Source organism: Aquarana catesbeiana, linkage group LG13 (genome assembly GCF_042186555.1).
Source record: "Aquarana catesbeiana isolate 2022-GZ linkage group LG13, ASM4218655v1, whole genome shotgun sequence".
NCBI lineage: Eukaryota > Metazoa > Chordata > Amphibia > Anura > Ranidae > Aquarana > Aquarana catesbeiana.
In genome coordinates, this window is record NC_133336.1 from 174,001,503 (window position 1) to 174,022,919 (window position 21,417).

A 21,417-nucleotide genomic window follows, 5' to 3' on the forward strand; every position below is an offset into this window, starting at 1 on the left:
TAACCCCATTTGCTTCTGTGTGCGTTACTGCCAGTTTAACGCCATATAGTTTTGTATGCGTTACTGCCAGTTTATCGCCAAATAGTTCTGTGTGCGTTATTGCCAGGTTACGCCATATAGTTTTGTGCGTTACTGCAAGTTTAACGCCATTTACTTCTGTGTGTGAAGTTTAATGCCATATAGTTATGTGCGTCACTGTACGTTTGGCGCATTATATTGCAGTATATTATCAGCAGCAACAAATGTGTCCACAGGCAAAGATGGACATGGTGGTCAGTCCTCAGGCAGGGCATCATTTCCTCTGTTTAGTGAGTTTGGCCATGCTATCCAGCCACAACATTCAGAGGAGGTGGTGGACTGGCTTACTAAACCTTCCTCATCCTCCTCATCCTCTGTCACGCAAGCAGATACAAGTGTGCAGTCCCCTTCAGTTGCCAAGTTGCCAAAGTGAATAAACCTGCCTCCTTGTCCACATCTATTCCTGCCATAGCCTCAACACCAGACATGGAGGAGTCAGCTAAGTTATTTGACCACAGCGTCAGCCACTTGCTCCTTGATGATACCCAGCCATTTCTGGATTCAGATGTTGGTTCTGATTTTGAGCATGACAGGAACATGAGCCTAGAGAGAGGGGAGAACACTGGTAGACAAATTGGCATTTATGCTCCCCCAGCCGCAACGTGTTGCCAAGTTGTCTCCAGTGGTAATGATGATGCAATTTTTTACAGCAAGGCCAATTCTTGCTTTCATCAAGAGTACCTCTATCGGGTTATGGTGGGAAGGCACCACCGACACCCAAAGACCAATTTTTCTGCACCTCTTTGACAGGTGTATATCATTGCATTTTTTTACAGCAAGGCCAATTCTTGCGTTCATCAAGATTACCTCTATAGGGTTACGGTGGGAAGACCAATTTTTGCGCACCCGTTACCTCTATCCAAAGTCAAAGTGACACCAGAATGTATCCAAACAAAAACTATAATCTTGTTCCCAGTGCACTACATTGTGGCCTCATCATACACACTGACTCCCCAGCTGTTGCTGAGCAAAATAAAGGTAGCTTGCAAGGAAAATTTCATTTTTTTTTTTTTTGGCTTTATAAATGCAATTATTGCTGCAGCAGATTCCAGACATGGTACAGATCTGCCACTTTACAGATGTGTGACGGCACACGCACCGCACGTTGACTTGCCTTTTTCCATCTTTCCTTTGGCTGTTTTCTGGGGAGCTTCTTACGCCAGTTTGGGCGGCGTCAGCTGCTCTGACACGACTGCTCCTCCTTCCCAGTCATGCCCGCGTGGCGCTGGTGATGAACACTGGGGCGGTGCTTATGCCTTTATCCTCACTCGGTTTGTTTGTCCAGTTGATTGTTGGTTGTTTCCTGCGGACCTGCAGCACACAAACCTTTCACTTCACTCCCTTCTTGACTACTACACAGGTATATAATGAGGAGCTATCCCCCATCACACCAGCTTCACTATCCACACCTTTTTCTTTTTTTCTTGTTTGGAGTTACTGCATGGTAGTCTCTATGCAAACTAGTCACCTCACCATTTGCCCTGCACTTGTTTCATATTTGGTGCTTTTCTGGCGTATTTATGGGCTTTCCTACACACATGGTCTTTCTGTCTTCATACCCATTAAATGATGTCTATTCAATGAAGGCACTTATGATCCATGCTAGTACAGTTATACACATTTACTTTTTTAGACATTTTGGAGTCACTGTTGAGCACTATCAACTATGCCAACATGGACAACCTCATCCCACTGGGGAGTTAAGGGCTGCTTCTGCTCTGCGGGATTTCACCACCTCAGCTCCTGGCAGGGACACTCAAGATGGCTCCCCACCCCCTTATACTGGTATTACATACATATATTTTCTGTGCACAAACAGGCCGTATGCATCCACTCCAGATGAGGGGGTATAATTCCCGAAATGCGTAGAGATACCACAGATGCATACACTTATGTTTTAATCTGCGATGTAACTCATGTCATGCATTTTTATCTTTGTGATGACTTGCATATGTAACATTATTGGCTCATGTTTTCACACACTGCAGAAGGTCTTGGTTTTATTCTGATATATATATATATATATATATATATATATATATATATATATATATATATGCAACTGTTTTAACCATGGTGCCAGAGAAATGGCAGAAACCTCAATTGCCGTTATCGGCATTTTCCCGCTCGCATGCAAGGTAGAATGGTGCTCCGGTGCATGCGGGTGTGTGACAGAACGAGACGGCATGGGCACATGCGCGGTGGAGCACGCATAGCGTGAATTAAGGAATCTGTCAGGGCTGGCTCAGCCCTTCCTTCTCTGAGCTGGCCGCTCAGCTGTCAGCTAATTGCCATCTCTCTTCTCTCTCCACAGTTAACCAGCTGTTGTGGATTCCTGCTTCTCCTTCAAGTGGTTTCTCAGTGATCATCACTCAAGTCCTGCAACCCCTGCTGGTTACTCATGCTTCTTTGTGCCCTATACCCTCTGTACCACCTCCAGGGGTATAGTGCCCTTAGCTGCAAAGGGGAGCCGCTCTCAGCATCTCGGCCCTAGAAAGGTACGTGACACATGGTCACGATAACAGCAATTCATTAGTACTTCAACATTCCTTTATTGGATGAATTATGTTCTATGTTTTTACTTTGATAAACATTCTTGATCACATATTTGGTTTCATTCATGTGCCTCACTCAAAGTCCCAACCCCCCCCCCCCCCCCCCCCCCTAATATCATTAAAGAACACCATGTTGAACTGAGCGCACATTGAGATGGTGTTTTATATACTAGGCAATGGTCCAACCATAGCAATAGCTAGAGATTATTTTTTTATTGGGAGGGTGAATGTAATCAGCACTCTCCAGACATGTCCAGACAGTGGATCAGGGGAGAATGAAAGGAAGGAACTGATAGAAGTCACAAGACTGCTATATACTGCTGATGAGAAAAGGTATTTATCAGTTTATATTTACTAAAATTATTGCATTTCCATGTTCTATGTACTGTGGGAGACCAGATATAGTGAATGCAGGTTCTGGGTTTAGTAACACTTTAAAAGGAGTGAAGAATAAAAGAGAAGAAAGAGGATTAGTAAAAGAGGAGGAAAAAAAGGGGGTGGGGATAGGAAGGTAGGGATTTGCCCGGTGCATGGGAGGAAAAAAGGATCCCCCTTAGAGATCAGACCCCAGGAGGGCCTTATCTATGTCAGAGCTGTGTGGCTAAGCAGCCACTGTCGGGGGTTCAGGTGATCTTGTTGCCTCCTTTTTTTTTTAAATTAAACAGCAATTTACACTGGGGCTAATAAGCCGCATTACATTTCCAGTGGACATGATACAACCCCCTCCAGCTGCACTTAGGTGGGCTGTAAAACTTCAGCTCAACTGCTTAGTTTTACTGGTTCCCCCTTGGCCACCCACTGGCCTAAGGGCTGGTTCACATCACTCTTTCTGGATTCATTTTTGCATATGCATTTACATGGACTTTTGATGCATTTTCATTATGTTTCAGTTTTTTCCTTTTATTTTGACACTTGAAAAATCTTTATTTTCATTCAGGACAATGTATGTTCTTGTGCGTTTGCATGTGTTTTGCAACCTTCCAGATAAAAAAAAGTGACAGATTCTACTTTTGTTGACTTGTTTGGAAATTACTGCACTTGTGTGGACTAGGACCGTTGGAATACATGAAAAACACTGTGCATACGTTTTTGATGCATTTTAAAAATGCATTGGAAAGTATCTGGTGTGAACCAGCCCTAAGAGTAAGTCAGAGTCCTGGTGGAATAATCTAGTATAGCGCTATCCCCGCAGGGGCTGCTTGGTAATTTGGGTTCTCTGTTCTGCACATTGACTCCCCAAGTTACTGCAAGCACTTATAAGAATACGAGTATAGATACCATTAACTCAGCTGTGAGTCAGCACCAGCAAATGGACACAAGACCCTTTGGTAAATGAACCCAATGTATTGGTACGGGTTAGAATAAATGGTGATTTGATCATACAGTAAATAAACATACAGAAGGTAGGTTCAGACACAGTCCACTAGACAGTATAATCACTAAGCCAAGGTAACCTAGAATAGAATTCTGAATCACTAGATTGGGATTAACTCATGAATCAGCAATGAACAGAGCATGTAAGCATTAACTGCAATGTGAACCATAATACTATGACTAGCCTAGAGTGCACTCTAGGATAATGGCTAGGAAATTGTACAATGTTCCCTGAGAGGTATCTCTTGGCATGAGCGATAGGTATTGGTCTCTGTGTAGCAGCTTAAAAGGGTATTCTTTAGTTCTAGATATTCAGCCAGCTAGCATTGGGGCCCAGTTGGTGTACATGAAAATAACCCCATGTAAAAACAAAACCAAAAAGTCCTCAATCGCTCAACCATGGATCATAGCAAGAAGTGCAAATCAATAATAAATGAACATGAAATACCAGTGCAGCTGACAAAAGATGTCTGGAAATGTAACTTGTATGGGATTTAAAGATAGTCAGTGCTCAACGGGTTAATGGAGAAACTCACTGTCAAATCAAAGGGGCCCAAAGATGATAAAAATTAATTTATTAGTCCATTGCTTGTGTAGCCATGCCCCCTTAGGGGCTGCTGTGTGTAGTGGTTCACCCGTCACGCTTCCCAGCCAGACATCCATCCCAGTCACTCAGAGACAGAAACCAGTCCATTGCTTTGTTTTGTTTATTTGAGGGGGATTAAACTTGGATGGGGATTTGGGAATTATGGGATGCCCAGGAAAATTTAGTGCAAAGTTGCTTAGGACTCCATTGTACTGTACACTCCTGTATATACGCTTCACTCTTCTCTCTCCAGCACAAACACTTGCTGCTCACTGTTTCCTCCTCCAGCACTTCACTTGCTGCAGACTGTTCTTCCACCAGCACTTTCCTTGCTGTAGACTGTCACTCCTCCAAACTAGTTAGCACCGCATGGGTCAGCCAGGCCTCAATGAACTGCCTTTTGCAGGCAGGGACCTTGGGCCCCTGTGGTGTAGAATAGTCCAGGTGCTAACTATCCTCTACTTGGCTACCACTCCCAGATAGCTCTCTTCAGGCCCTGTCAGCAAGCCTGGCTGCAAAGACCTCTCTCCACTGCCCTTTTCACAGTCCTCTCTTCTGGTTCTGCCCCCATCTTAACTACAATCTCCTAGTTCTCTCAGGCGTGTGTCATGACCTTGCAGTAATACTTTCATGACCTGTCTGCTCTTACCTGGTCTGTGTATCAGCCTTGAGGCTTGTACTCTCACACCTGCATGCTTAAGTAATCTTCTCTCAGTGTGGCTCCACCCTAGCCTCAACAGGAACCACTATTTAACACCATATTCTCCAAGCCTGCCTTGCCGTGTAATATTGTGTGTTTGACTTCCTGTTTCCTGCTTGCCGTGTGCTCTACATTTGTTACCGATCCTGGCGTGTTCCCGACTATCCATGTCTGCTTGTGACCCCTCTCAGCCTCCACACCTCTCTCACTCCATCTCTTCCACCTGACAACTCCTGACAACTATGAATAGTGTTACCAGCGGTTTTTCCCAGTACATTGATTCTTTTTTACAGCCCCTAGCCTAGAACCTTCAATCCTATGTGCGGGACTCCATACACCTTATGGAACTTTTGACCCCCTATACTTGGCAAGATGGCTATTCCTGGCTGTCTCTTGACGTCAATTTCTTGTATACATCTATTCCCCACCATATAGGCCTACTGGCAGTACAATGGTTCTTGTCATCAGATCTCATGTTCAATACAAAACAAGTGGCTTTTATTACGGACGCTACATCCTTTTGTTTAACCCACAATTATTTTCATTTTGAGGATGGTTTTTACCTACAAACCCATGGTACTGCCATGGGAACGAATTTCGCACCGTCTTATGCAAATTTAACCATGGGTTTTTGGGAAGACTGGTTCATATGGAACAACAATCCCTTCGCCAAAAATTTGGTGTTTTATGGCAGATATATAGACGATATTATCGTCATCTGGGATGGCCCCTTACCCGTGATTGATGATTTTGTCTCCCACTGCAACACCAATGAATTTGGCCTGTCTTTTACATCTGTACATAATAGAGAAAGCTTATCCTTTTTAGATCTGGAACTTTTTCATGAAAACAACCGTATTCTCACCCGCAATTATACTAAACCCACTGCGGGTAACTCATATTTACATTTTGACAGCTGCCATCACCCGCAGTGGGTCAAGAATATACCCAAAGGTCAGTTTTGTAGACTAAGACAAAACTGTACTAGAGATTGTGATTACATTTCTCAAAGCTTATATCTTAAGAACAAATTTTTGGAAAAGGGATATCCTGACAAATTAGTGGATCAGGCCTATACCACTTATCTTCCAGGCAAAAAACCTAAGACCAAAAAACAATCTGACAATGAGACTGTACATTTTCTTACTAGATATCATGATAAATATAATAACATGGAGCGTATTCTCTATAAACATTGGAACATCTTAAAACAAGACCCTCTCCTGAATACCAATATTAGCGATAAACCCCTAGTTACCTATAGAAGGGCCCCCAAATTGAAAAATAAGATTGCACCGAGTAAACTTAAAAGTATTAAACCAGATGATCCTCTGTACTTAATTCCTCTCACAGGAATGTACAGATGTAATAAACCTCTGTGCAAAACCTGTGCCTTTGTCAAACATGGACAACAGAGTTTTCAACACAAAGACAAGATCTATCAGTTAGATACATTTTATAATTGCTCCACAGATTACCGTATGTTGTTTATTATTTGACTTGTCTGTGTAAATTACTATATGTTGGCCACACCATCCGCCCATTACGACAGCGTTTTGGCAAACATCGTCATTTTGTGGAGGCAGGTTGAGACAAACATAGTGTTCCCCGCCATTTTTTAGAACGCCATAACCAATCCACTGTTGGTTTATACGTATGGGTTATAGAATCCATACCCCGTCACCTGTCTGAGGCTGAACGTTTTTCCAAACTATGCGAACGCGGAACTTTTTGGATCTATACTTTAGATACTCTTGCGCCCAATGGGTTGAATGAAGAACTGGAAGTCAATACTATATTATAACAGTTGTTTTTATAACATATTTTTCAGTGTCCTTTTTAGATCGTCTCATAAATTCTTCCCTCTGTCTTTTTTATAACTTTTATCTGTTTTTAGCGTTTCTCTTTGGTATGCAGTACATATTGTATGAGGTTATGCATTTGCATGCATCCATACTTATAAATAGAATTTGATATATTAAATATATATGTTAAATTAATTAATTTGCTGTTGTGTGTGGCACATATTCATGCGTCTATGTGCGTGGGTGTGTGTGCTTATGCACACATACACACCTGTGTATATCACAACACATAAGTGGTCTGTTATATACATAATCTCCTTTCTCCTTATTTTTACATACTATACGTATATATCTTTAATATATCATAGTTAATATTAACCCATATATTCCTCTTGATAGAGAGTATCAGTGTAAATCATTATGGAATCTTATATTTATTAGTTATTGTTTTGACTATCTTCTTTCGTTCTAATTATCATTATCATTATTTTTTATATTTTTTTTTTTTTATTTATTATTAATTTTTTATTTATTTATTATTTTTTATTTTTTATCATTTTTTCATTATAAATCTTTTAACTCTCCATGGTAACTTTTCTATGATATTATCAATTGCAATATATTTTAATATAGTATAGCCTATGTCTCTTGCTTCCAGTAGTTCATTACTGCTATACTAGTTTAAAACCATGTTTTTTTCATTAGGCCAGTTCGCTGGTCATGTTTAAATGGTTAATCCACCAGCCGTCACGGTTTCTCTCCCTGATTGTAGAGCTTTTTATTTTCCCTGCTTCCCCGTCCTCCTTACACTTGCCAAAGGAGCGCGCATGCCCAGTGTGAGCCTCGCGCATGCTCTAAAACGCGTTGTGGATCTCCTATACTATGGTGACGTCACAGGCCAGTGAGCGGCTTCTCAGCTGTTTAGATCTTCGGCGAGCTGAGCTGGCCGGTTCCCTAACGAGTGACCGCGGCTGTCTCGATCCGACCCCTGGATTGCTGATCCACGCTATGACTACTATGTACTGACCCAGGAGCTTTCCCTCCCCGAGGCTTGTCATCCGTTACTTCTATGTAAGTGTGGATTGCTTGTTATGTACCTTTATTAAATACTTGCACTCAGAGGCGCTTTTCTCTTGTGTTTTTCTCTGACAACTCCTCCCCAGCTGGACTGACCCTAGGTATTTAAGGAGGCCTGCCCCCTGCCAATCCAAGTTGGGGATTGGTTAGGGCGTCTTAAGATACCACAGGCAGCTCCACCTCTTTTCCCCTTCTCCCCTTCTCTCCTTCTAGAAAATGCCAGAAGGAAGAGGGAGATAACCGAGAAGTGACACTGCCTGTGAGTCATCAGCTGCTGCTCTGAGCCACTCCCAGCCCAGAATGAAAGCAAACAGGTTTAGCAGCCAGCTAGGCCTGCCTAAATTTACCTACACTGCCAGAGAAAAAACATACTCTAGTACCTCACTAATTAGAGGGTGCTACACTTGTTAAAACAAATGGAAAGTACTAATTGAAGGATAAAATGTATGTAAAGCCTACGATACCGCTACAGGTCACCATGGCAATGAGGAGCCAACGACATCCAAAGTGTTAGCAGTGGGGCAATGGCTGTGCTGTCCCAGGTGGACGTCAAGGGGGAGTGTTATGGGAGGTCCACTTGCTGGAGGTGGAATGCCGGATCAGCACGGAGCTAAAGTTGCCGATGGGATATTGTGTGGCTGCTGACAGCCTGCATGGAACATGCTGCTGCAAAGGATCTGACACTGGTCATGTGGTGAGCGGATCAGATGACCTGGGCAGCCTGATCCCAGAGCCGGAAGCAGGGAGAGCCGAGCCGTAGATGAGACATGCTCGCATTGATGTCGGTCGGTTCCTGCCACAGATGGAAGGGGAAAAAAAGATAGCTCTGACTATCTTTAAATCCCATGAGATTAATCCCAGTCAAGCCTGCAGGTAGCAATAAGGCTACTAGATGGCTGTATGGTCGGTTCCTAAATGTCTCAGTCTCTCTCTAGCAGCAAAGTAGTAAATTCCCACAGCAGCAGCTCATCAGTCCCAAGAACATTGCACCTCACCATCCGGTCACACACAGCGATTGGTCCACTCTCTATTCTGCACCCAGGTGACTGATTTTTGACCAGGCATGTACTGGCCATTGGGACTACAGGGAGTTTCCCGGTGGGCCGATGGCTCAGTGGGCCGATTTCAGTGACAGTGGACCGCTGCCTCCCTCCGGTCCTCTGTCCCCCCCCCCCCCGCAGTGCTCATCTCCTCTCCCTGGCTAGTTATGCAGCGTGCCTGAATACAGACATAATGCTCAGGAGTCAACACTGAGAAGCTCATCATACGATCTGGAAGGAGGGCGGCCTCACTTTCCTGCCTAATCTTGTCCCATTGGGGGGGGGGGGGGGGCGCCAAACTGATTCTTTGCCCCAGGTGAAATAATGTCTAGCTTCCCCACTGGTACTGCCTATAAGAGAAATAATGTAGAACGGCTAATGGCTACTGGGGGGGGGGGGGCTTGGGTGGCAAGCCGTCATGTGAGAGACCTGTCAAACTGGGCCAGTCTGGATGAAGTCCAGGGCCAAATTTTTGTCCCAGTCCAGCCCTGTTTTTGACACATCTGGACTTGGCACTCCGAATCCTGCTCAGGCCACTGTTATGCAGCAGTGGTTGTACACACCGGACTGGTGCACTCTCTGGGCTTCCTCATGGCAAAAAAAGGAAAGCTATTTACTCTGCAGCCTGAGAAATACAGCTTTTTTTTTCTCCACCTATCATTGTTTCTCTATGGAAACTGTAGTCTAATGGTTCATAGGAGTCCATAGCATGGCTCCCTTCCTGAACTTCAATCCACACTTTCCATTGTGACCAGCATAGTGGTCTCTTGAATTATTCAGGTTTTTCTGCTGGCCGGAGGCAGGCAATGTTGCTAGGTCCAGCATGAACAGTTTAGCTGTTCTCTATGCTGCAGCACAGTGTTTCTCTCACTCACATTCTTTACCAAGGACCTGGCTACATTAGAGTGCAGTGCTACCCCCGTAAGAGCCGCTAAAGTATATTTGGTTCTGTACTTTGCCTCTCAACCCTAAGAACAGTCTCAGCCCCTCTGTCACACCTGGCAATAGTGTAAGTGCAGGGACTAATGAGAAACGCACACGTTATGATAAAACACAGAAGTTGTCTTTACTACAATATTTCTGTGGATAAGTAATAAACCGTAACAATATATATATGTTCAAAGAATGTTTTATAAGATAACTGAGGTTAAGAGCAATATAGCTCAATACTATATTCAGGCTGCTTTCAGGGGATTCAAAACCTGAGAATAACCCCACGAGCAGAGACAAACGCTTCAATAACAATAAATCACAATATGGCAATCTGTACTAGATTGGTTAACCCTGAGTCCAGGCAGGAGGAGAGCAGAGGAATGACTCCCTTTGTGTCAGGCCTCTCTCTTCTATCCCCTGACACCACAGGCCCAACTTTAAAAACTTTATTCAAATACACATTCCTCCTCTAATCTAGAGAGCCTGTTGTATTACATAGTTATCCGGTGTAGGCTCATCTACTTATTTATGATTATTTTTATCTTTATCTTTAGCATCCTACTCCTGACGATTGGCTTTAAACGCCATGAAACGCGTTGAGTCCATACTCAATGGTGCCAGGTTTACAGCATGTTTTATCATGAATTCATCTTATCATGTTTATATTTATCATTACCAATCATGTATATTATTTCTTTATTATTGCTTTGTGTAAAACCAATCATGTCCTTCTATGTATAAATAATAAATATGTGACTATTGTGCATCGAATATGTTTCTATCGTGCCTATATTGTACACAAGAAATATTTTATTTTGTTCATTTTAGGGACTACCCATTGGGGATTGGTTACAATTAATAGGTCAATATTCTTTATTTGCAGAGACACACCTCATCTAAAGTCCCATATTCTTTTCTTTTAATTGTTCTTTACTATGTCTAAGGGATGGAGGTGAGTCTCTGCTCTGCTATGTTTGGGCTGATGTGGGTCACATTTCGGGGTTTTCTATTTTTATTCAAATACACATGTAATGGCTTAACTTCCTAGATAAACTGTCCCACACACACCCACTGCATATACAGAGCCCTGAATATGTGTGTGCGGGTCCGTATTGCACTAGTAGCGTCCTTTTGAAGAACAGATACAACTTTGTGTCTTAAGCTAGCCACTTTCGTTGGTGCTCTTAAATTCCTGAATAGCAGGGCCAAACAACACAACTTGCCTGAATTATTAAGTGGAGAAGGGAGGATCTTTCTCAGCAAGGTGAAAGGGCAATGATGTCTGTATACAGTGTCTCTGGAAATGGATGGCCTTATCCTTTAGCCCTGTGGCACTACAAGTGTCAGCAAGATGATTAACACCAATGATGTCTGTATACAGTGTCCATTTAACTTCTTCTGTGGTGCAGTGTCCCTGTTTCCTGCAAATGGGCAAAAGCCCTCTCACCCAACCCTGCGGTCAAGGCCCAAACTAACGTCCTAGAACAAGCAGGCTCTCCTGGTGATCTGACTGGTCACCTCACACTGGAACACTTCACTGTCGGTGCAGGTGCGCCTGGATGTGCATCTGGGATCCCCCTCTCTCAGGCTGGATGTCCTGACTGGCGGTGGAGGCCTGAATCGCGTGGTGAAATCACCTAGGAGACAGCATCTCTACCTCAGGTCTGATCTCTTCCTCTGCCCCGTGCTGTATGAATTCGCCTCAGGAAATAAAAATGGAGTCTCTCCTTTCCTGCCCTCAGAGCACGCTGGTCTTTTATAGTTCCATACAGTTAAATCTGCATGTGAAATTTGAGTCCTGGAACTACAACGCCCTTTATGCTTTGCTCCCTGATGGTAATCACTCTGCTGACAGGATGACAGAGTCTTAGCTGGCAGTAGAGGGAAACAGTCTCATTGCAACGATGTTGCAGAGTGTCTTTTGATACTGCTGGTAAGATAAGCAGCTCCCTGCTACAAGTGTTACAGGTGAACTCAGTTTTGGTTAACCTGGTATTCGGCTCTCCTACATGACTGCTGAGAAGCATAGGCTCATTTATGACCAACTAATAAACCAATACCGTGCCCCCCCAAAAAGACACGGAAGCTGATTAAGTTGGAAATAGGGCAAGGCCACAGCGTTATTGAACTTTTCAAAAGTACAACTTTACAAATGTACCAAACAATGCCAGTCACAGTATACCATGAGCAACTGACCCCAGAATTTAACTTGAGGGCATAGCCCATAAAGCAACATCGATTGCTGGCAAGGTCAAACCTGCCAATAAAGCTGTGACAAAACATCACAACGGGCAGGAGGGTGGCCAACTCTTGTGACAGCTGATTCTCCTCAGAACAGTTGGATGTGTCTCAGCATAGCCTTTTCCTAGAGTTCAGGCTCCACTCAGTCACCTCAGGTCTTGTAGCCAATCCTAAGGGAGCTACTTAACTTCCCTTTTAGGTTCGCACCCACAGTGATGCCATGTTTCCAGCAGTCAAGGCTTCCTTTCCCTAAAGGCGGTTCAAGGGGCCTTCATGCCTGTGCACACAATTCAACCGTTACATAAACACTATCAGGGCAGTCAGAAAAACATTTCAACAAGAAGGTTTTGGGCCTAATGCTGGACTTTTAGAAACCTGCAGCTGCGAATGGTGTCCCTGAACTGGACTAGCTTTTTTGATTATGAGAATAAAGCCATCGCAAAAGGATTTTATATCTGGGATTTCAAAATGTCGGATTGTGACTTGGCTCTGTCAAGGGAGCCCTTCTTTTATAATTCAACCAACATTTTCTCCATGAGCTAACACAAAATGATTGCGCTGGCTTTGAAAATGAAATAAACAGCCTCTCACTTCTTTTAAAGCCAGCTAACAATTTTAACACATCACAAAAAACAATTGAGCATTACTCTTAGCTCGGTTGAAAATTCACATTTTGTAGCAATTTCGGCACCCGCTAAATATTTTTCTCCCAGCTGTTATCATAAAAGTAGGTTAAGCGTATTATATTTTTTTACTTTACTGCCTGGCATTGTACCCTTGTTACAGGACATTTTAAGAACAAGGCACTGAATTCAAACCTCCTTCAACAAGTCCACTGAATAAAGGACCAATTGACAGCTTGTTCTGTAACAATACTGCAAAACACTAAAAGGGTTATTTAAAGGCAATTTAAGCATTTGGAATGTTTTAATTCCAAGTGCTATTTTTATTTAAATATATACATTTATTTTGCATTCATCTTATGTGTGCTTTATTTACATGTATAATGGCAGCAAAAATCTGCACTAGCATTAAAGTATATTAAACCCTCAGTTTTTTATACTTTCAGCAGCTGATTTAATCGCTAGCTGAGTATGCAGCTTCTTCATCTTTTAATCCTTGCTTATGTTTTCCTATTTAAGCTGGTGCCCCTTGTTTTCCTGTTTCAAGGAGTCTCCTTTCACTTGCAGTGCTCTGTGGAGCCACCCTTGAATTTTGGGACTAGAGTTGTGCCTCTCTACACTGTGTGCATCAATAAAAACGCACAGCCCCATAGCCTAGGATGGCAAGGCACAACCCTCATCTATCCCCATCCTCTCACCTTTCCCCTCCATTCTCTGAGCCAATGAATTTGACGAATTCTGCAACGTCCACTGTTAAAGCGGCATTAAACCCCAAACTAAATATGTATTCAATTGCAGCTTACCAATCATTAGATGTGGTGGCTACATTCATTTTCTTTTTTTTAGACTTTTTTCCCTCTGGCTATATTAGAGTGCCCCCCCACTCTAGATGAAGGAGCACTGGGGGGACAGCAGCATTTTCAATGTTTGGGGGAGTGGAAAGTTAGATGTACTAGCAGATTTACATACTCTATCAAATTGAAACCAAACTCCAGCTCATACTTTATAATCAGTTGCAGCAAACCATTTTTTTTCCTTTTAGGATACATCTAGAGTTCTTTTGAAATACAACAGACTTATTGGCTGGATCACCAGATGAAAATAGAAGAAAGTTAAGTAAGCCATACATTATACAATTTTCTTTCCCTCTACCACGGGTTGAAGGAAGAGAAAATTGCTCAATTTACATCCAGCAGCGCTTTTATATTCGAACAGTGGAAGGTTTCCCAGCCATCAGAATACAATGATCACTGCCAGCAGCTATAGCTGCTGGCAATCACTGCCAGCAGCTATAGCTGCTGGCAGTGATCACACAAAAAAAGCCCAACAGCCTGGTTTTTCTGAAGTTGATCAATAGATCAACTTCAGTGCAACCAGCTTTCCACATTTTGGATGGTTCCTGCTGAACCAGACAAATTTCGTTATGTCTATGGTCTGTAAAAATAAAGCAAATGCATATCGCATCTAAGAATTGATAAGCTGCATTATAATAAATGTTTGCTTTTGGGTTTAATACTGCTTTAACTCTTTCCTGTGAGGACTGGAATTTCAGGGGAGCAGCATTGAAAGAGCAGAAGCCATCAGTACTGAAAATTGTAAACTGCGAGTGTTTGAAAAGGAATTTTAACAGTTTACTGGGTATTTTTTTCTTTGTGTTCAATGTCCAATTCAAATAAATCCCACTAGTCTTAAAGGAGTATTAAACCCTCTGCGTTTTTTAGTATAATTTACAATTTTCATATTACAATTTTCAGTATTATTTCAACTTGATTATACTGACTCTGTATATAAAATAGCATGGCCGATTAGTGCACCTACCCCAGGCAGCTCTGACCAGATGTAAATAGCACACAGTGTAAGAGGAAGTTGGCTAGCTTTGGTGAAAGACACCTCTCCTGTACTGAAAAATCCTGCACACTTTCATCTATACCCAACTTCATATATGTCCATGTAAATATGTAAAATCATCCTAGCTGTTATGAAAAATCAGAGGAAGTAGATGATGGCTTCCACATTTTGTTGACTGGTTTTGTGGTTTGTACTCATCTTATTTAGAGGAATCTTGCCTTTTGTTGGCATGTATTACATATTCTCTTTCCATGTCCAGTTCCTCATTATAAATGGCTTGGTTTTGAGGTGAGGTTGTCCTGTGAGATCAGGATCTCTTCTTCCATGATCAGTATTTCATGTGAATTTTATAGCCTTAAGCCTTAAGTCCAGTTGTTGTGAAATCTTCCACTCCATTGACTGGTACGATATTTTCTGTTACTGATTTCTGGTCTACTGAATCTCTGTTGGTACTATTTATTTGGTAGTAGAGTGAAAGATAGGTAGTCATTCTATCCATTATCAGGGATTACATTTCTCCTTTTTCATTTCAGGTACACTGCTATCTTCTCAATAGCACTCTCATTGGCAATAAATGGAGATATCTTACGTCTTAGACTGGATGGAATGTTAAAACGGTTCTTCACCCTGGAAACAAAGCAGCAGCTGGCTTTTAATAATAGGAAACTTACCTGTCCAGGGATCCAGCTCTGTCCTCACCCAAACTGGCACTTTGTGTCCAGGCGCATGCATGTTAACTTTGGGAAGCCGGCTGTGACTGCTTGCGGCTTCACAGCCAGCTTCCCATTGCTCATACGCGAGCTATGCTTTGTGAATGGCCCTGCATTCTTCTGGGACCTGAGATGTGTTCTAGAAGGCTGCAGAGGAAAGAGGGGGTGAACTTCCATTCGGATCACTGTGGTGATCTGACCAGAAGTGGAAGCGGGTACCTGTAAAAAAAAAACAGGTACCTGCTCCCCCCCCCCAAAAAAAATAAAGTGCTAAAACTTAAAGTGGCATGGGGGGGCAGATAAGGGGAATTTTCCCTTTTTAGGTGAAGTTCTGCGTTTTTTTAAATTTTCTGCAGACAAGCCTCTGATGGTGTGCAGTCCAGTCACCGGGAAAGCTCTTATGGTTTAATAGAGCTTTCATCTGTTTATGCTTGTTTGGCCTGTGCAGAAAGGGTTAAAAGCTTTGTTTTAGCAGAATTATTTTATATTCAAATAATAAAATAATTCATAAAAAAATGTTTGGGGAATGAGTGTATGAAACTGCCAACATCATATGTATACATGGAAAGAATGTGCATCAAAATGCAAAAAACAGCCCCCTTGGACTTTTAAGGTAGAAAGTCTATTGGAGGTAAACATATTTTTTAAAAGGCAGAAAAATGCCACTTTTTTGAATACAAGACATGATAACAAGGGTGAACATAGCCCTATAGGCAAAATGGTATAAGATGCACAATGTATACAACATATTGCAAAATGTACATATTACAAAAATGATCAAACCCAATGAGAACAAGTCTACCCAAGCACTGCCAGAGTTATGCTGTGGTCAGTTCATAGGGATTTCTTGCATATATCCCAACATGTTTCGGAATTGTTCCTTCATCAGGGGTGATTATATTTTGGGTGACTTTTTTCTCTTTCTGAAATATAAACATAGTCTCATAATAGTCACACTGCAATACATATTGTAAACAGGACCATTCATTTCACAAAGTAGATTATAATACATTTGTGGCTGTTTAGATACTTGCATAGAAAAATTAACCGTACAAAAATGAGGAACGAACATATAAATCAATGGGGAATCCCACAGTGGCTGAAATGATCCTCATGGAAACACCAGATGGATGTGCACCCCGGATGAGCAATCTGCAAACATCCACAAGAAATGCCCTGTAGGCTATTCCAGTGGTATAGGTAGTGATATCTGAAGCTAAAAAGGGGGGCATATTAACATACACTTGTTTAAAATAGTTTAATGAAGGCACATAGCACTCTATGATATTAGGACACAGTGGTGGCCGGTGTTTTTTTATTGGGGGGTGGCAAACAACCTCCCCTTTGGTCTGTGGCATCTCAGTCAGCACCTCCCACACTTACCTGGCTTGCGGACTCCAGCAGGCATTGGCAGGCTTCAGCAGGCAGCAGGCTCCAGTGGCAGCAGTGGGCTTCGGCGGGTTGCAGGCTCCGGCGACAGCATGCTTCTATGGACGGCGGGCTCCTGTGTCTTCTCTGTGGCTCCTCCCTTCTTCTCCTAGGCACCCAATAGGATCGCCTGTCCTTTCAGCCAATCGGGTGACAGATATCAGACCCGGGAGGAGGATCAGTGTTGCAACCGTGAATATTCATTCGCTGTTGCAACACACCTGGGTGGGTTCCGGACGCAGTGCTCTGCACCCCGAGCCCACCCTACTTTGAAGCCTGTTAGAACCTCTGTGCTTCAAAAAACACACCCCCACCCATGCCCGCCATAGGTATTAATGCGCCCAGCATCCTGAAAGGGGCTGGGCGCATGGATAGGGAGGGCAGCGGGGCATGGATGGGGGGGTGGTGCCCACAATAGACAGGCTGTCCATGATAGGACAGGAACACAGATTAAAGTAGTGTGTTCCTGTCAGGGATTACCATACCTTTAAACAAGCTGGTGAAGACATTCCACCATGGTGGCAGTGCTCAATCCGAGACAGACCTGCTGGATGTGAGTGGTTTATATGTAGAGTATCCCACTGAGGGAGCCAATCTTTAGAGGGGGGGTGCTGGGCCCTTGGCCAAAAGTCACTGTAAAACGAGTAGCAGGGGCCAGGGACAGGGCGGTTCTCTGATGAGAAGGCGCGTGGCGTAACCCCGCCCTTAGGGGCAGGATGACGTCATGTGCCAGCACATCACCAGCATGTGAGGTTCCCCAGCCATGTCAGGAAAAGATGCAGTGGGAGCTCCTCCCCACAAACAGGACGTGAGTGCAGCAAGAAGTGAAACCTCCAACGCTGTCCACCGGCCATGCGCGGGTGGAACCTACCCTCCGGAAGGTGTATGCATAAACTCCACAGGGAACACATACAGTGCCATCCGGTGTACCATGCAGTCATGACAGCCAGAGTGGGTGGAACATGATACAAAAGGAGACAAAGGAACATGATGATACAAAAACATATATTGCAAAAATTGTATTGATAATAATATGGATAAGAACATCCATATGATTGGAGCAGCAACCGTAATCAAAATCAGATTTAAATAAGGGAATGAAATAGTAATGATAATAAAAATATTATCAAGTAATGATACAATTTTGATCTTCATAATTGGAAATTACTAATTTAATTTGCATCCCCCGATACAAATCCTGGAAGGAAAGGTTTGAAATGAAATGCCTCATTTAAGCCAGGGGGTGAGGTAGCCTGGAGATAAAAAGTCTAATCTAAAATCTAAGTTCGCACTGTAATAGGCACTTGTTAAGGTCGCCATTCATATAATAATATAATTCAATACCATTTCATATTGTTGAACAATATAAATCCTATTGGGGCAATCAGTTTGCTGCAAGTAAAGGTGTCCAGGTTGGTTGAATTTAGTAATTATCAAAATACAATGAGTGGAGCTTCCTGTAGAGTTTCTTATATTTTTTATATTAAACTGTTTGGGCCAGAGAGTATTTTTTTACTGTACACATGTATTATATGACCCCATCTATTGTTCCATGGCCAATCAAGATGTTGGAAGGGTGTCAGACAAACAGACATATGTTTTCTAGGCAACATGCTTTCTGCAGCCAGCACAGCTCTGATTTTTCCAATTATAAAAGTTCCTGCTTTAAGTGATTCTAAAGTCTTGTTTTTTTTTTTTTTAATTTAAAAATAACAAATATGTTATACTTACCTCTTCTGTGCAGTTGTTTTTGCACAGAGCAGCCCAGATCATCCTTCTCTGGTCCCTCGTCAGTGCTCCTGGCCCCTCCCTCCTGTCGAGTTTCCCCACAGCAACAGCTTGCTCTGGGGGGCACCCGAGGTGAGCTGCCGCTCTGTGTGTCCTTTCAGACATGGAGCTGTGGTGTGGCTCCGCCCCCTATCTCCCCTGATTGGCTCACTAACTTTGACAGCAGTCGGAGCCTACTGGATCAAGATGGGGCTCAGGGAAGTATTAGGAAGGCTGAGGGGGGGTTGCTACACACTGAAAGTTTTTTATCTTAAAGCGTAGAATGCATTAAGATAAAAATCCTTCTGCCCTACAACCACTTTAAGGGTCCACAGTGCTCTCCTCCAATCCATGAGTTCTCTTTTCAATAATATGCGGAAAACACAAGGAATAATACCCAAGGCTTTATACAGGCATTTTATACAGAAAACGTAAAATTCTGTGTCAGTGTTTAGATTAATTTCAAAGAGGCACTGTAGATAAATGGAGTAATTAGAAAAACACAATAACAGAGTTTGTATTTTTAATTTATGGCTCTTATAAACATTTCTCGATGCCAATTTCTCCATGGGCGAATTCATCTATGCAGACAAGAGGTCTACTTGAAGCCTATAAGCATTGCTCATGGAAAAGACAATAATAGGTAAAAACATCCTATTTATTATGTAAAAAACAACCCATTGGTAGTGGAACAAACTAAATCTAAAGATAATTAAGGCAGGATTCTTTTGCCGTATACTCTGATTAATTGCTTTGCTGGTCTTGAGCCTTGTGCCTGGTAAAGGTCTAGTTTTTCCTAAAGGTATTTTGATAGAAGGGTGACAATTCTTTCACTCCACTTTGTGGGATCACTTTTTTCCTTTCCCATTTTAGCTCCCCTGATTTCTTCAGAGCAGCACTCACTGGTTGTAAATTGAGCTATCCTACATCTTAAACTGGATGGCACATGAGAGTGGATTCTTTTGGTTTTCATTGGAGACCGCTTATGTTAATTGCTTTAACCGTGCATACAGTATTCATTTTTTTATTCATGAACTTTTACTTTTATATTTATGGCCTTTGTATTTGTACTTGTGATGAAGGGGGAGGGTGTTTGGCCCCCAAAACACATTGATTTTTTTTCTAGTATGAATCAATTTTATCGTGAAACACCTTGGACACTTGTTTGGCAACAATGTTGAATTGCGCGTAAGTGGATTCTTAGCTCTGGGTCCTCTCCCTGTTAAAAGGATTGAGCCAGCAACTCTGTAGTCCATATAGCAATTTTAATAGTTGGTTACAAAAAGTGACAAGCAGCACACCTGACACGTTTCGGCAACAGCCTTAGTCATAGCATGTTAAATATAAAAATGGCAATACATTTTTACTCATATAAGCTTCACCCTAAAATCTATTTGCATGGTAAATTAAAGCAATTAACTGAGCAATTAAGAGGTTAATATTAAAGTGCCAAAATGCAGAAAAAGGATTGAGACAAAAAATATACATCACGTGACTTTTTTCAAAAGATATACAGTGGAGAGCCATACATGATCATCCTACACAGACATGGGTCACAAAAAAAAAAATCAGTAATGATAAATCATAAAAGAAAAAAGAATCATTATGCTGGTGCATGTAGCCCATGTGTAAGGGTCCTTATGGCATCATGTTAAACCACTGTGTATAAGACAGGAGAGACAAAGGACCTCATACAACATGTTTCAACAAAAGTAAAAAACACTAGGTAGTTAGTGAAGACTAGAAATGTAGGAACTAAGACAGAGAAGCATAATGTCGGAGAGGAATGAGGGGAGTGGATTGCATTATTTAAGGAATAAGTCCACATCCCATCTGTAATTCATTCCAGCGGGGATCCGTGTCCCCAGGAAAAGGATTCATCTCACATCCTGTTCTAGAAGTCTTCTATGCGTATCCCCTCTATGTGCCGCTTGTTTAATTGTCTGCACTGCACAGAAAGAAAATTAGGTCATTTTGCCATCATGTATTGTTTTAAAATGTTTTGATATGTTAGACACCTTTTTGATATTGCTTGAGGCAGTACCGTTATAATGCTCACTTATCCTGGTGCGCAGAGACTTTGTAGTGCATCCTACATACTGTAACCTGCAGAGGCTGCAATCAATTACATATATCAAATATTTTGTACTGCAATTAATAAAATCCTTAATAGGAAATGTTTTGCCATTGTGATATGAAGTAATGGACTTGTGATTATTATTATGTTTGCTGCAGACAGTATCTACAGGTGTTCAGACCACAGCTGTATGAGCCTGTGGTACTAAGCCAGGTTTTGGAAGGTAAGGCTGACCTGTATAAGCTGGGGGACAGTGAATTGCCCAGGGTGCATGCCGGGCAGCAAGAGAAACTGCAGCCATTGGTCAAAACCTTTGCCAGATCACCATCTCCATTTAAAACAAGGAGATATTTATTAATTATTTGTTTATTTTGATTGTATTCTTTGGAGAAGGTAGTTACAAATGTTACAGGGCGATCGCCATTGCCTCTCATATATTTAGTCTTGGATTTACTTCTATTGGAGATCAAATTGTCTCTATTCTTATTGGAGGCAATGGCAATGGCTCTAACTAGATGCCACTGTTGGTAGCCACGATTTCTAAGACGTTTAGAAATATTTTGACATTCATCATA